This window comes from Muntiacus reevesi, chromosome 2 (genome assembly GCF_963930625.1).
Source record: "Muntiacus reevesi chromosome 2, mMunRee1.1, whole genome shotgun sequence".
In the NCBI taxonomy this organism is placed as follows: Eukaryota; Metazoa; Chordata; class Mammalia; order Artiodactyla; family Cervidae; genus Muntiacus; species Muntiacus reevesi.
This window is the reverse complement of record NC_089250.1, coordinates 68085021-68097047: the sequence shown is the minus strand read 5'-3', so window position 1 is coordinate 68097047 and position 12027 is coordinate 68085021. Positions and strand designations below refer to the sequence as shown.

At 47.0% G+C, this 12027-nt stretch overlaps 1 protein-coding gene across 4 annotated transcripts in view; it reads left to right on the top strand.

The window, feature by feature from the left end:
* The first annotated feature begins 253 nt into the window (after window positions 1-253).
* Window positions 254-12027, top strand: part of ZHX3 (zinc fingers and homeoboxes 3) — a 107056-nt gene continuing 95282 nt past the window's right edge. For 2 of the 4 annotated variants that reach the window (XM_065922003.1, XM_065922006.1), the window contains exon 1: window positions 744-876. The gene's annotated coding sequence lies outside the window, so the exon portion shown is untranslated. Of the gene's footprint in view, window positions 451-743; window positions 877-1467; window positions 3597-12027 lie in introns of those variants that run through there. The other 2 variants (XM_065922004.1, XM_065922007.1) reach the window with 2 other exon arrangements.

Below are 12027 nucleotides of genomic sequence, written 5' to 3'. Positions count from 1 at the left end.
GCATCCGCCCCCGGTCCCACCTCCTTCCCTGCCAGGTTTAGCCGCCGCGCGGAGAAAAGCGGGAGTGACGCCCGCGCATGCGCCCGGGGTAAGGTCCTCTCTGCGACGTCAGGGGGCTTGCGCCCGCACGAAAGCCCCGCCCCTCCAGGCGCCAGAGGCGACCTGGGCGGGGGGCCGTGGGCCACGCCCCCAGCCGAGCCGAGAGGGGCCGAGCGGAGCCGAGCGCCTCCGAGTGCGGCCGGGCCGAGCCGAGCGGCCCGGAGTCGGTTGGTGCAGCTGTGTCCCCGCCGCCCAGCCGTCCGCGGCTCCGGCGTCGCCGCCGCCGCCGCCGCCTCCGCCTCCGCGGGGTCTGCGCCGGCCGGCCGGCCGTCCTCCCCGCAGCCGGGAGGCAGGCCTGGAGCGCGGGGAAAGCGGCCCGGCCGCGGGCGCCGCCGCCGCCACCGCTGCCAGGTGAGTGCCCGCTTCGGCCCGTCGACCCCGTGTGCCCCCGCGGCTGTCAGTCCCCTGTTTGTGTGTGTGTGTGTGTCTCCCCGCCTGTCAGCGCCCCGTGTCTGCGCGCGCTCCTCCCGCCACGCCTGGCCCCCGGCCTGGCCCGCAGCGTCGTCACCCCCGCCCGCTGCCCCGGGTCTTTCTGTCAGCCGCCAGCACCCCCTGGCCGAGAGGCCCCGCCCCTTCCCCTCGAGGCCCCGCCCCCGCCCCATCTGTCATCACCCGCCCCCCCCCCCCCAACTCGCTCCCGGCTTGGGCGCCCTGCAGGCGTGAGGGTGCCGCTGCTCCCGGGGGGTCCGAGCAGCCCCCCGAGGCCACACGGCTGCAGCTGGAGGATCGCGGCGGGGCGGTGGGGGTGTCCGCAGATGCCCGCCGGACCATGCGAGGGTGCGTCTCGGTGTGAGCGCCGCGTGTGCGCCCTGGAGCTGGGAGGGGAGCGCGGCGGGCTGGTGGGGGGGCGGCCTGACCGACGTGGGGCGGGAGATGCCAGGCGACCGAGAGCCACTTGCCCCAGCGCCCGCGGGCCCGCTGCGTCCTGCGGGGACGGGGCTACTCCGGGCCTCTGGTCCGCTCTGCCGGGGAGGCAGCTGGACCAGGACTCGAGCCACTTGGGGTTACAGTAGACTCCTCCCTCCTGGACCCCCCCCCCCACCTGCCTACGCGAAGGCAGCAGAGCTGGGCTCGGGCACCCTGGATGCCGCGAGGGGCACGTGAGCGGAGTTTGGGGGCTTGTGAAACCCTGCGGGTTTGGGATTTCCATTCAGAGACGCCTGTCGGAAGTGATTGAGGGGTGGTGGGATGTGGAGCTTAGGTGGAAAGTGTTTTGAGAGCTTGAGTCATTTTGAGTTGCGTGGTTTGCATTTCTGAGCAGTGATTGCCCTGGGCTTGTGCCCTGTGAGAAACTGTTATGTGATGTAGGGGTGGGGGTGGGGGGCGGTGGAGGCTCGTGTAGACGGAGGGAGGGCACACTTCTTTCTGTTTTTATCTGTGTCAGGTGGACATATAGTATATTTATTCATGAGACCTCCGTACAGCCTCGGTTTTAAAAAGGGTTACAATAGCTTCCATTTACCGATTCTCTTGTATGCTGTTATCTTGATGTTCTTTATTTGCAGTAACTTCGTATTGCGATATTTCAAAACTAAGAGAAAACGCGTCCTAAAACAATTGGTATTTAGCCGGATAATTCTCAACCACGGGGAAAGAGCCAAGAGCGCACTTCATTAGCTGGAACAACTTATTCGGGCTTAATTTGTTTCTAAGAGACACACAGTGGAAAAATCCAGAAGCAGCATAGTGGTAGAAGAGTGTTAGGAAATTAATGAAAAGAACCCTTCTATTGCTGCCTTGGAAAGATGGTATCAAACTTGCTGTAGATCACAGTGTTTCTATGTAATGATAAACATATTAACCAAGTTGGTTTTGTGACCTTGATATGTGGCGTGGTGCTTGATTTGTGTAGTGCTTTGTAACAGGGAAACATTGCATGGGGAGCAGGGTAATTTGGGGAGAAAATGGTCCTCTATTTTTTTTTTTTTTGTCATATTTAAGTAAGATTTCAGACCAGGGCATTCTGCTGGTGGAGGTAAGTTTTTAAATTTTCTATGATGACATCAAAAATTACAAAAGTAGCTCATGTCTAAGGCAGAAACTAGAAGGGGAAAAAAAAAAAAAAAACTAAGGAAAGCTTAAGAAAAATGCCATTATCCCACAAACCATAGTAAACCACCCTTTCGTATTTATCCCTTTAGTCTTTTGTTCCCATATGTAAGTATGTTTTTTCTTACAGAAATGCTACTGTACTGTAAAATTGTGTTATGGTCTGCTTGTTAACACTTACAAATAGATTGTGAGCAGTATGTCTTGTTTTTGTAACAACTTGTTCCTTTTCTGATCCTTTTAAAAAAGAGATTAGAATCTTTGCTTAGAGTGCTCCAACAGCTTCCCATCTTAAAGTAAAAGCTGAAGTCCCTGCCGTGGCCTTTGAGGCTGCCTCCGTGTCCTCATTTCCAGCCTTGCCCCACAAATCTCTTTGCTGTTGCCTAAAAACTTCAAGCAAACACCAGCGTCAGCGCCTTTGCATTTGCTCTTGTGTCGGCTTGGACCCCTGTTTCCTGGATACTGTGGTTCTTGCCTCAGGTCTCTGCTCCAGTATAACCTTCTAGTGCCTTTCCCTGACCACTCTGTGGAAGACCCACCTCATCTCCCTGTCCTCCTTAATCAACCTTACTATTTTTTCATGGTACTTACCACTACTTGGTAAATACCAATTTATTTGTTGGTTTACTGTCTCTTTCCCCCCATTAATCTGTAAGTGTGAGGTTTTTTTCACTGATGGATCTTTAGAGCCCAGAACCTGACACATAATGGGTGCTTAATCAGTGGCTCAGACAGTAAAGCGTCTGCCCACAATGCGGGAGACCCGGGTTGGGAAGATCCCCTGGAGAAGGAAATGGCAACCCACTCCAGTACTCTTACCTAGAAAATTCCATGGATGGAGGACCCTGGTGGGCTACAGTCCATGGGGTTGCAAAAAGTCGGACATGATTGAGTGATTTTTCACTTCACTTTTCACTTCAATCAATATTTGCTGAATGAACGAATGAATGAGTGCTCGTTATCCATCCATTCATGAGACCTTCCTGGAAGCCTCCTAGGCTGTTAGCCATATCATAAGGTGGGATAACAATTCTTTAAAAGTCAGGATTGGCCTCTCCTTTACATATCTGAGGTGAAGAATTTCACAGTGTGAGGCTTATGATCTTAAAAAGAATTACAGTCTTGATTTAACTTGCACAATTGAGGGAGGGAAGAGTTTTGGCCACTGTTACTGACTTTTCTTCTTATGCATTATCCCTTATGTTACACTGGAAATCTTTGAAACATTTCAAGTATTCCAGTGGTGTTGACAGCTATGATTTTGGTTTGGTGGTTCTTACTGATAGTTTTAGCCTCAAGAGCATAATGAGTTTTTTGTGTCAACAGATACCCAGAGATTACGGCTTTACTGCATTTTCATCTGAGGAGTAGCTGTTATATTTACTTATTTTCCTGGCAATTCTATCCTTTTCAACTCCCTGCTTATCAGTTTTTGGATGGTGTAGCAGGTAACTTAAGGTTTTTTTTTTTTTTTTAAAAACATTTTAAAATAAATCCTTGATCTCTTGAGCCTTTTACATTTCTCATTTGACTCTTGAACTATTTGAAAGTACCAGTTTCATCTTTCAAGATAAAATGACATCTATAGTAAAACATGTAATTGTATTTTCATTATAAGGAAGGGGAAATTTGTATACTGAGGCAGAAATTTTACAGAGAGAATAGAGTGTGAGTGTAAGGTTTTTAAAGGTTTGAATTTCAAGGAGGTAATCTTTAATTTTAATGAGTTTTTGAAAAGAATCCTTGCTTTTGCTCTAAAGGAAAAGAATTCCTTTGAACACAATCCAAACCATCAAAAAGTTTTTTTTTCTGATGCTTCAGATATATTTGGGGGAAGAAATCGTAAATGAAAAATTTTGTTCTTTTAAAGGAAGGCCTAAAGGGAATGTGTTAAGAATTTATTTGTATTTGTTCCACAGGCATTTATTAAGCACGTCGCTGGGGCCGCCATGCAAGCACATTGTATGGGCGGCATTAGCACGTTTAGTTTTAGATTACCTGCCCGATTTGTTATTATTTATTCCCTTCTTTCACTTGGCTACCTCCCTTCTCTCATCAGATTCCCTTCCTAAGTGATCTCATCCGTTCCCAGGACTTTATTACCCTCTGGATGCAGATGACTGCCTCAGTTACACCTCCCGCCTGGACCTTTCTTTGGTTCTAGATTTACAGTTTTAGCTCCTGCCTCCCTTCTCTCTCTCCTTGCAGACTCATAATGATCTCAAACTTCACATGCTCACAATTGATCTCTCAGTCTCTCCCTCTCAAGCTTCCAGATTTGTATTCCTCATTCTCGATCCCTCTGCCCTCTCTTCTCCTGCCTTTTCCTGCCCCCAGCCTCCCTTTAGTCAGCACTGTCTGTCCATTCATTGTTTAGCCGAAGATCTGAAAGTCGACCTGGATTTTCCCCCATTCCTTAGCCCACATCTGGTTCATCAGTGTGGGCTGTCGGCCTGGGCTCCAGATACTTCAAGCCCGCTCTCCCCTCCGTCCTCCTCATCCAGCTACCATCCTCTCTCAGCTGGGGTGACTGCCCCTGCCTGCCGCCTGGTCTCCCAGCTTCCACTCCTGCCTTCTCTAAGCCATTCTCCCCCTGCAGCCAGTGAGCCTATCAGACCTTGCCCCTCAAGCATACCCTGCCCATTTCGAGGCCTCTCACCGCCCTGAGAGCCACGTCCACACTCGAGTGCCAGCCTCTGCCTCTTCTCCACCCTCCACTCCTCGCTTGCCGCGCTCCTATAAGGTGGAAGTACTGTCGGTTCTTCTCGGTGCCAACTTTTCTTCCGTACAGTGCTTCCCTCTGCCCAGCACTGGTCCCCAGACTCTTCTAGGAGAAGGGCCTTCTCCGACATCGGGGCTCAGTGAAAATGTCCCTTCTCAGAGGGGTCCCTTCCCTGATCACCCCTTTACAGAAGCTTCCTCCTCACTGTCCCCCTCTTGGTACACATGCATTTTCTGCTTAGCTTGTCACCAGAATTCCGGGTATTTCATTCAGATGTTTGTTTCCTTCTTTATGGTCCATTCTCCCAATAGACTGCAAGACCAAGAGGGCAGGGACAGCCTTGGCCTATTTATGGTCCAATCTTGGCCCCGTCTCTGTGTAGATTCCACTAGCTACACAGTGGAATGATAAAATGATTGTAACAGCCAACCTTTTTTGAAATTATGTGTCAGGTCCATGGTTAAGTGTGTTCACATATTATCTCTCAACCTCTGGGAGAAGCTATTAAGGTGGTGATGGTTATTATCATTTTTTATTGTTGTTTTGAGACAATTGAGCTTAGAGAAGTAACTTTTGAAGTTACAAAGCTAAGAAAGTGGTGGAGCTAGACTTTGGAATCTGTATGGTCTGACTGTAGAATCTTTCCTCTTATTCTTTGCTGCCCTCTGATAAGAAGGTAGGAATGAATAAATAAACATGGAACAGTCTGTGAGATTAATATTGGGTGGTTCTCCATGTTTGTGTTTCTGAGCATACATTGGAGCATAAAAACAATGCTTGTGTTAGGGTTGTGCATTTCCTGGAAACAAGCCCTATGCTGAAGCATATAGATTAGTTTGTGTTCAGGCTGTTTTTTTTTAAATAAAAATTTAAAATATATTTATTTATGTATTTGGCCATGCTGGGTCTTAGTTGCAGCATGCAGGATCTAATTCCCTGACCAGGGATCAGACCCAAGACCCCTGCACTGGGAGTGCGGAGTCTTAGCCACTAGACCACCAAGGAAGTCCCAGGCTCTGTGTTTTAATTTTACCTCTGCCACTTACTAGCTGCAAGCCCTTGGGCAAATTCCTTAACAGCCTAAGTCTGTTTTTTTGTTTTTCAGCTGTAAATGGAGAAAAATAATATTTCTTATCTCACAGGGTCATTATAAGTAGCATAATTATACACAAAAAGCAATTTTTGTTAGCTATTAATATTATATGGAGGAAAAAAGTTAGGAAAAGACTTTTGGCCCCTTTAACAAACTAGAGTTGGGTTAAGAGTGAAAGACCGTAATTAACAGTATTGTTTCACTGACTCTGGTTTTGAGTTTATAAAAATTATCAGGGCGTTAACTCTGGCTTAGAATTTGTAATCATTCTGTATGCAGCTTTTGTTTGTATTTAGTTAAATGCTTGTAGGTGAGAGAGTTTTGTTTTCTTCTTTTTGTTTTTAGACTCTTCCCAATCTTAAGAGTCTCAGGGTAGAGGGATCCTTTGAGAGGGTAGATTTTTTTTTCCCCATTCACGACTGTTACAGCTTACTTCAGTAATGATTATCACCAGGGAGCTTGCTTTAAATAACCAAGCAAACAGTAGGCCCAGCACAGGCACGGATGAACTTGGCAGCGCTTACAATGAAATATCTGGGCATAGCTGTGTTTTCTGGTGGGACAGCTTATGAGCAAGTGCTAGTCTGATGACTTCCATCATTTCTGTGAAACAGAGGTTCACTAAGAGTACGTGCGAAGAAGTCAGAGGAAAAGCAAGGAGACTTGACATACAGTCAAGGTCAGGAAGAGGAAGAGTGAACTTGGGGCGATGCCCGTGACCTCTCGGCGGTGTGCAGGGCTCTGTTGAGGTAGGAGACTGTGGGTTGATCAGGGCACCAGTAGCAGACAGCTGGCTGGTGTCAGGAGCAAGTAAGACCTCTAGTTATAAGGCTGAGCCAGGTTTGAGGCGGGCTGCAGTGAGCCGCAGCGGGACAGTATAGCAGAGGAGCTACACTGTTCCTCCAAGCAAGGAGTGATCAACATAAGCAGGAAAGGGGATCCCAGCTGGACGTGGAGGAGAAAAGGGCCAGAGGTGTGGATGACACCAAGCACTGGGTGTATCGGAGCACTGGAGTAGAGAGGGACATGTGAGTGGGAGATTTCAGAGTTGGAGCAATTAATTACTGGACAGAACAGGCACCTGGGTTTTTTGCCACAGACATACATAGCCCAAGTGAAGTGAACTCAGTGAAGGAGGCCATGTAACTGAAGCTCTAGAGTTGTTTGGGTCATCCCTGTGGTTATCCAGGCCATCAAAAGGATGGCAGGACCTTGGCGGTGCAGAGAAGGAAGGCATGCCCAGTCTTGGGTGAATGGCGTACCAGCAATGAGAAGAAGGTTGATGGCCAGCCTGGAGGAGCCTCAGGAGACTGGGGCGTTTTGCCTGAGAGCAGTGGCAGAGCAGTGACCTGGAAGCTTTGTTGGTTGCGGGTCTCTCTGGAAGAAATCAGCCTTGGCTCAGGTTCATTGTGCTTCTGAAGGCATCCTGATTCCAAGTGAGCAGCACGAGTGACATGTAGTATTGTGTTTCTATACCTGGTCGTGGAAGTCATCTGAGGGTCTGCCTTAAAAATTCAGCTTCCAGGGCTCCACTCCAGGCCCACCGAATTAGAATTTCTAGGAGAGGGGACTGAGAATGTCTATTTTAACATTCCACTCTCCACACACATACCTGGCAATTCTTTTTTTTTTATTTAATTGGATAATTGCTTTACAATGTTGTGTTGGTTTCTGCCATACATTGACATGAATCAACCATCAGTATACATATGTCTCCTTCTTGAACCTGCCTCCCACTCCCCACCCCATCCCACCCCTCTAGTTCGTCGCAGAGCACCTGTTGAGCTCCCGAGCTAGCTATGTATTTTACATATGCTAATGTGTATAGTTTAGTGCTACTCTCTCCATTTGTCCCGCCGTCTCCTCTGCTAATCCTTCATAATTAGGCAGGACTGGGAAAGGCGGCTGTAGTGGATAAGAACACGGGAGGCCAACTGCTTAGGTCTGAAGTGAGGCAGGTGAGGGCGTGCCTTAGCCCGTGACTCTTAATAGCTTGCCTTTCCAGGTTTAGCTGATGGCAGAGGCTCTGAATTAGAGACCCTCCATTAGAGTCTGTCACCCTGGCTAAAGCAAGAAGAGACAGCTGGTGATGACAGAGACAAAACTCCCTCTACAAAGTCATCCAGAGGATAGCAGTTTGGGGACACTCAGAGGAAACAGTCTTGTCTGCCTCTGTGGTCTCTGAATACATTAATCAATCATAATTGCTATCCTGTTCAGCAGGGATAGGTCGAATTATGGTTTGATTAGTTCAGAAAGGTTGAGAAGGAAGTAATGCAGTTCGATTTAGAAAGCTTTCATCCTAATCCTGCATGTTTTAATGTCAGTTATCAGTAATGTTAACTTATATGACACAGTTCTATCTCTGAGGACACTGGATTAAAAAACCCTTACTCAATGAAAAGCCAAAGACTAGAGCAGTTATTATCCCCAAGGGGCCTTGTACACGACTAGATAGCATCATGATACCAGAAGGCCTGCCACCCCATGCTCCCAGCTTTTATGAAGAAAATTCTGTTTGTTTCCATGATAAGGACAGGGAATCCTACAGGAGAATAGCTGCTAGAGAGGGAACTTGGGATTGGTTCACCATCCAAGATAATATTTCTTATCTCACAGGGTCACTGTGAGTAGCATAATTGCACTCAAAAAACCAGTGTTAGCTATTAATGTTATATGGAGAAAAAAAGGAGAAGACTTTTAGCCCCGTTAACAAATTAGGGTTTGGTTAAGAGTGAAAGACCATAACTAACAGTGTTTGTTTCACTGACTCCTGTTTTGTTTATAAAAATGATCAGGAAATTAGCTCTTTGGCTTGGGATTTATAATCATTCTGTTGATTCTGACCATCCTGGGCTGACTGCTTAGAACCCCCTACTGCTGGTGAGGAGGGTGTGAGTTTGAGCTGCGTGTTTAGAATATTAAACTATACTTAGCGCCCAGTTCGTCATAGCCAAACACTAAAAGCTTCGGGAAAACAATGTTGTTGGCCCTGCCAGACAGAAGTAGTTGCTTTAGACCTTGAGCTTGAAACTTAGCTTGCCGGATCGCGTTGTTTCTTATTTCCTCGTAGCAGTGTCGGTACTGAGGGGCCTGGCTTTCAAACTCGATGAACGGGGCACCAGACGTGGCACAGTGTCTCGGCTGTATCCCCGTCACTTTGCACGTCCTTCCGCGCGCTGTCCCATCACCCTGCTGAACTGCCGGCAGCCATCTGCATGCACATTTTGAGACCCAGAAAATGTGGCAGTGGAGGCTTAACAATGCCAGCTCCACCAGAATTTTCTGTTTGCAAGTTGAAATTTTTAAAAAGTAATTCCCTTTTAGGAAAAAAAAAGAAAAAGAAAAACCAAACAGGAATTTAGAATATTTTTCCCTTGTAGAAAAACATTTTCTTCTAAAGCTGAGAAATACTTAGCAGAGGCCAAAGAAGGTTAGTGATACTAAGTGTGGTCTCTAATATCACACTTTTCCTGTCCTCCAGAGCTCGGGACCCCCGAAGGCTCTGCCATGTCATGGTGCCCTTGACAGCATCTGACTCACTTAAAAAGTATTTCAGTTTGTGAAGTGTTTGTATGCCTGTTGAACTAGGCACTTTGGGGTTAAAAAAAAAAGTCTCTGGTCTCCAGGAACATTTTTTTTTTTTTAAGTTAGACGAGGTGCATTTAAGTTTCTAACCTAAAGCAGGTCGTGCAGTGTGCTGCAAAGGAGGTATAATCAAAATATGGGTTCCCAGACAAAAGAGAGGTTATTTCTGGTGGTGGGTGGAGGTGGCAAGAGGGGGTTGCAGGATAGTTTCAGGGAATATTTGTCATCAGACTGGATCTTGAAGGTTGGGGAGAATTTTGAACTCTTCCTGATATTCTGTGTTTACTAAGGCATTGTTTATTTTAGCAAGACTATAGAAATATTTTGGTGCTTAATGAATTAGCTTTCAGTTATCTAAATGACTCACTCATCCAGCATGCCTCATGCCTTAATTACTTTGCATAACTTGTCTCTCTAAGTAACATATGAAGTATTAAGGAATGTGTGATGGCGAAAGGCTTTTATGGAAGCCCTTAAAGATAATCTTGGGATCATAGTGGATATCGCAAATCCCTGAAGAAATGGAAGCATTGTGCTGTGGTGGTGAGCAGGAAATCAGAATGGCGGCAGAAGGTGCATGTTTGGGTGTGCCGTTTAGGAACCGGGGGAAGATGGCACTCTTGGGGACGTTGGTGAAGACCCGATAGGGAAGGCATAATCTGCTGAGTTAGGAGGCCTCTTTTTGTTTTAATGACTTTTTAAAGAGTCATTTATTTTTTCGTTTTTGTCCTCACTGAGTCTTCATTGCTGTGTGCGGGTTTTCTCTGATTGCAGAGAGGGGGGACTACTCTTTGTTGCGGTGCTCAGGATTCTCACTGAGGTGGCTTCCCTTGTTGCAGAGCGCAGTCTCTAGAGTGTGCGGGCTTCAGTAGTTGTGGCGCATGGGTTTAGTTGCCCCACAGCATGTTAGATCTTCCTGAATCAGGGATTGAATGCGTGTCCCCTGCATTGACAGGTGGACCGTTAACCTCTGGACCACCAGGGAAGCCCTCGAGGCCTCTTGAATACCATGATAAACTGAAGATGGTTTATCAGCTCCTTCTCGTTCTCCCTTGCTCTAGTGGGACCGAGCACATGGGGTTTTATAGAAAGGCTGTGAAGCCATGCCCAGAATTTCTCTTCCTGCCCCAAGCCTCTGTAGTTCTTGTTGCTTGTCCTGCCTCAGACCTGCGTCTTCGTGCTACAGATTCAGTCATATTGCTGTGGTCCCTCTGAATGAATTGTTGCTCCTTTAGCAAGCCCTTTTTTTGCCATGGTAAGTTAGTGACAGATGGACCATTGTACCAGCCATGCAAATGGTTCTACTATGCCAGAGACCTTGCACTTTTTCCTTTCCCATGCGAAGGCTCTATTTTCAATCTTCCACTTGCTCCAGCAGACCAACACTTAATTTTCTAGGAAGCTGAAAAACATACTCCTTGCTACTTTATGTGCTGAAATGGGGCCCTGGCTCAGAATTCTGATCCCCTTGGGAATAAACACATAGGGTTTTGAAAAGATACTATTTTCTTTTTCCTTTATTCCTCATGATGCCAATAGCATTTTAAAAGCCAAGAGATTTGGCAGTGCTCTATGCCCCATCCTACCATCAGGGTGACTAAAGCAACTCTGAGAGAATGAATTCAGTTGTTCACCAATGATGTACTTTTTGTCTGCTGTGTGCCCCCTACTGTGCTAGACCCCATGGGGGAGCAAGTCAGACGTGGTCTCCCTGTGGCCTCATGCCCCTGAGAGTCTGGAGGCTCCATGGCTAGGAAGCCAGGACGGGTTTGTGGAGTAACGACAGGTGGGGGCAGAAAGGCCTGGTATCTAGTCCTACTTTTGCCGTTTACCAGTTACATGATCCTAGGCATTTGCCTCTCTTTCCTGTCAGATAGAATAAAACACAATTTTAAAAGGTTTATAAAAGTCTTATAAAACTTAAATGACAGTACATAAATAAGAGTTTGAAAAGGTCAAGTTACATATATGCAAATGTAGGTAGAGAAAATCAGCCTCTGTCTTGTTCAGAAGGAATAGCTGATGGAGAGTTTCCACAACTCCTTGGCTTCCGAAAATGACCAAATACAATATCTGGACTATATATTATTAATATTTCACTAATTCTAATGTTTGTTAATAACAAATAAGACAACCAGCTATTTGCTGGTGCCTGAAGTTAACATGGATTACTTAGTCACCTCTGAACGTGTGCTCACTCAGTTGTGTCCGACTCTTTGTGACCCCATGGACTGTAGCCTGCCAGGCTCCTCTGTCCATGAGATTATCTCGGCGAGAATACTGTAGTGAGTTGCCATTTCCCTGACTCCAGAGAGCCTATTTGAGTCCAGGACTGCACATCCACTCAGGCTGCATTTACAACCTGCTGGTTTTCCCTGCAGATTTCAGACTTGCCAGTCCCTTACCATCATGTGACCTGGTTCCTTAAAGTAAATCTCTTAATTTGTATGTGTGTGTACACACACACACACACACA